Source organism: Mandrillus leucophaeus, unplaced genomic scaffold (assembly GCF_000951045.1).
Source record: "Mandrillus leucophaeus isolate KB7577 unplaced genomic scaffold, Mleu.le_1.0 Scaffold321, whole genome shotgun sequence".
Taxonomy (NCBI): Eukaryota; Metazoa; Chordata; class Mammalia; order Primates; family Cercopithecidae; genus Mandrillus; species Mandrillus leucophaeus.
In genome coordinates this window covers 671262-676180 of record NW_012103377.1, presented here as the reverse complement: position 1 = coordinate 676180, position 4919 = coordinate 671262, and positions in this window count along the sequence as shown.

Here is a 4919-nt window from a genome sequence, read left to right as displayed (position 1 = left end):
CTGGGCACCTGCCCAGAAACCCGCCCCCAGGGAAGCACTACCCAATCTGTTTGAGGGTTTCTGAAAACATCAGTACCTGAGGGGTCGTCGTCGTGGCCGGGCTTCGCGTCTCCGTGGGCTGGAATGGAAGTGAGCGGGAGGGCCGGGGTCAGCTCCTGGGCGCGTCTGGGCTCCTGCCCAGAAACCCGCCCCCCAGGAAGCCCTACCCAATCTGTTTGAGGGTTTCTGAAAACATCAATACCTGAGGGGTCGGTGTTGTGGCTTGGGCTTCGCGTCTCTGAGTGCTGCACCGGAAGTGAACGTCAGGGCCGGGGTCAACTCCCGGCCTCGTCTATGCGCATGCGCACTTGCAGCACACCTCAGATTCCAGACGCTTCCTGCTTCTCTGGCCTCACGGGTGCGAGGCTCACTCGCTGCACTTCCGGGTCTGCTGCCAGCACTTGCACTTGACCACTTGCCATTTCGCCTTGAAAGCATACATGCAAAAGCACAAGCCACCAACGACGGTACAGACATATCTTTCGTACATCTTTCATAGAGATCAGTTTCCACAGGAATGACACTGTCGGGAAATCATGGGAAGTTGTCACTGGTCTTGGTGGAAACTTCAACAATTGTTGGCATTTTTGGAATCTCTTGCCATCAATGGCAGCGCTGCTGCCGGTATCCGTCAGCCACTGGGCTGCGGAATGAGCCCGAAGTGGCAATGCTTCCATGCCCGGAGAACCCACAGGTTGTGGCAAGCGTCAGGATTCTTCGTGTCGTCGTCCAGTGAGTTCCCGCCTGGGGGTGTTCATGTAGATGCACCAGTACATGACGTTCATTTACATAATTACTCACCTTTTATTTCTCCATGTGTTGAGTTAGGGCACTTACAGATTAAAAAATTATGTGGTGGGTCATTACATTGTCTATGGATTGCAGTTCAGGATGGTAGAGAGACATGAAACCATTCATTTCTACAAGGTGATTTGCACCTGATAAGGATGAGAACAATTGTTCCAGGTGATGGCAATACATTTTCAATGATGAGACTAAACTGTAGACCTTAGCTGAGATCCTAATGATGGATTTGCAGTGTTATCGTTCAGTCTTAGGTAACCTATGGGACATTGTTTTCCATTAACTTTGTTGCCTTGAAATCTCCCTGTTTGTTTGTTTGTGTTTGTTTTATTGGACAAGATCAATAATGCTTTTTTGGGGAGAACTACTCCATAGCCTGTTTTTCTGATCCATGAGTGTGATCTAAATTCTGCCCCTCCCCCAGCTGATATCCCAGGGTGCATCTCACTTATTAGAGAGGTACATCTGCCCGCCCTGCCATGGGATGGACTTGATCTTCAGCTGGTGAATTGCCCGTGTCTTCACTTGGGTTTCCCCAAAAGCATTCCCGGAGGAGAGGATTTGAGTGGGAGTAGTTTCTTTGGGTGCTAATCCTTAGAAGCATTGGTGACAGAAAGGGGAGCTGAGTCAGGGATGGGGAAACAATGGAAGACGTATTCCTGAGCACAAGCAGCTCCGGAAAACTGGTCCATGCTGAGGACCTTGGAAGACAGTACAGAAGAAGCCTCAGATTGTTCTGCCCTAGAGGCAAGGAAGCTGGGGTATTTATTCATCCACTTCTTTCTCATTGACTTAGGACAGTGCTGGGAACGTTATTTCCTGATACTTCTGGTTGCCACATACAGGGGCCACCCATGCTGATGTGGCTTGAGGATGTCCTCAGAAAGAGTCACAGGTGCTTGCAGTAAGACTGTCTGTGTGTACAGAATGGCTAGTGCCAAGGGGAGAGGGATATGGCACCAGCAGCGTTTGCTGCATTTAGGACTGAAGATAAGTGGGAAAAATTGGCCATTCTTTTTTTTTTTTGAGACGGAGTCTTGCTCTGTCACCCAGGCTGGAGAGCAGTGGCGCGATCTGGGCTCACTGCAATCTCTTCCTCTGGGGTTCAAGCAATTCTTCTGCCTCAGCCTCCCTTGTAGCTGGGACTACAGGTGTGCACCACCACAGCTGGGTAATTTTTGTATTTTTAGTATAGACAGTGTTTGCCATGTTGGCCAGGCTGGTCTGGACTTCTGACCTCAAAGTGATCCACCCGCATTGGCCTCCCAAAGTGCTGGGATTACAGGCGTGAGCCACCTTGCCCTGCCCCATTCATTCTTAATTTTGTAGATAATGTGCTATGTCATATATCTGGGCATATGGAGAAGTGAATTTGTATTCCATCCAAGTGAAATGGGCAATTTCATGTGAGGTTTTTTTTTTTTTTTTTTCCAGGTATTAAAGCCAACAAGGCCAAAAATGGAGGATGTGACCCACTCTTGACTCCCCAAGAGGGAGAACCCCAAGGCTGCCTGGGCCACAGGTACACTGGAAGAGGCTGTGAACCTGTGTGTGTGTTACGACATGCATTACTAGGCCTGACAGTGCTTATAATGGCTCAGCCATCCCCTTCACTTGAGCTGCCTAATTGCCAGGCCTTTCCACAAGATTGATTTTTTTTTTTTTTTAATTCCTCTGAGTGCACACTATCCTTCAAACCTTCCAAGCATGCTAATGAGCACACTGGTTGATTATAAGAACTTCAACTGCAGCCCTCCCCTGTAGCAGCACAGCAGAGAATAGCACAAGCTGAGAAAAACTCATGGCCATGCTAAGATTTTCTAGAGGAATAAGAAAATTCAATTAATTGTGAGATAATTGTCCTAATTTACAATTAGCGAACTACTTTGTTCTATACCCATTGAGGTCTAGATCTTTGCCACCTCCTCCCTGCTGCCGTTAATTAGAGGGACCAGCAGAGAATTTGAAAATACAGGGCCCAAAGACTGCAGAAGCTGAAGATACTCTTGCCTCCTGGTTAACCCTCCATCACTTGCTCTGACACTTTGTATTTCTCCTGTGATCAGGCCCCAGCTATAGTAAAGCAAACCTTAGGTAACATTGTAGCTCTGAGATTGAGTGAAGATCACTTTCCATAGCCTGTTACATCATTCAGTGCTTCCATATCTGCTAAGAGTTGTTTATTGGATTTAAGAGCGTCTCACAACCCATAAGTGCTGCACAGCATATTAATCTTCCTCCTTCCTCTTTTTCCCTCTTTTTCTTTTCTCAAACTCTATCCCCCTTCCCTTTCTTCCACTTGCCCATCCTTTAACCGTTTTACTGAAAAGTAAATGAAATTGGATTTTGTTCTGTTAAGACTTTCATTCTGCTCTCTAAGTAGCCAGACCCTAAGACCGGGTTTCTCCCTCACTGTATTATTCCCATTTGTCATGGGGGCTGTCCTGTGCATTATAGGATTTTTAATAGCATCCATGGCCTCTACCCACTATATGCCAGTAGCAGCCCCCTCCCATTTATGACAATAAAAAATGTCTCCATACATTGTCGAATGTTCTCTGGGGGACAAAATCATCCCTGGTTAAGAACCACCACCCTGTGGTATCACAAAACCAAGTCTGGAGAAATAAAGCAGCAATCTCTAAACCACAAAACACTTTACACCTCAAGTTCTAGGATAGTTCAAATGATAGATGTGATTTTTAAAATGTTATTTTTGTTTTTACTGCAAAGGCTGTTATGGTTGGCCCTGAATTACTTTGCTAATGCTCTAAATCTGCCATTGGACCAGATTAATAAAGACAGCCCGTGGCCAGTGGGATAGATGCAAACAAAAGCATCATTAAATCTTTAGAAGTTATCTTTAAAAAGATAAACTAGCAAAGATATTTTTTGTTCGTCTGCCTAGTAAATGTCAATAACCGGTTCCAAATTTTCTAGATTTACTCAACAGTTAAGAACCTTTGCTCATTTCAATAATTTATCTTTGGTCTTCGTTTAGTATTTGTTCTTTCAGGGTGTGTTATCTGCCCTTTATTTTCTTAATATCACAGCATCCCTGGACTTGGTCTTTAGACAATTTTTCTCTATTTACACTCAGTCATTTGATGACCTGATCTGGTCTTATGGCTTTTGATACCATCTACACCCTAATGGTTTCCAAATGTATAGCTCCAGCCTGGACCTCTCCCCTGAACTACAGACTCATAACCTCAAGCTTCCTATTCAAAATCCCCCCCTGACTGGTGAATGGGAATTTTCAATTTAACATGTCCAAACTGAGTTCCTTATCTCCTACCCAAACTTGCTCCTTTGGCAGAATATCAGCAGGGTTCAATCGGGAATTGGAATCACTATAAATAATATGGAATTACATTTGCTTATAGTGACCAGATCCCACAAATCATGGGAGACCCTAGGGAAGTAAATGTGTAGAAGAGGACAATTGGAGGGTCGGAGAAAAGTCATTAACCAGGGATCACAAAGGGAAGCTGATGAAGAAGTCTATGGAGGGCTGTTGCCTCTGCATCTGGGCGTGAAACTGATACCACTGGGGGTCAGTAGAGCAGGCAGTGAGGAAGAAAAGCTGGACATGAAGCACAAGAACAAGGACCATCTGGAACACACAAGGGCTAACTGGAACCAGCAAGGACAAACCTGAGTCTGGCTCTCATTGCTTCTAACCTTGATGATTCAGGTGACTTGCAGAAGGAACTGGCTCCCTTTGTCATGGAGCTACACAGGCACCTGGCCCAGGACTCAGAAAAGCTGAAGGAGGATATCCAGTGGGAGCTGGGGGAGCTGTGGGCCCAGCTACTGCCTACTCCCCAGCTCCCATCAAGGTGAGCCAGTGGATGAGCAACATGTGTGAGCTGCAGTGGTGCCTGGTACCTGATACTGACCTTCAGAGTGTAATGGCTGCTGCTTCAATCCTGACTTCCAGAGCTCATAAAAATTTCTCTTTTGGCCAGCCCTACCCCAGAATCATACTCATGATGTCATGAGTCTAGTTCAAGAGACAGGTCCAGAGGAAAGGGAATTCTAGGAAACATAGTCCCAGCTTAGCCAAGTTGATG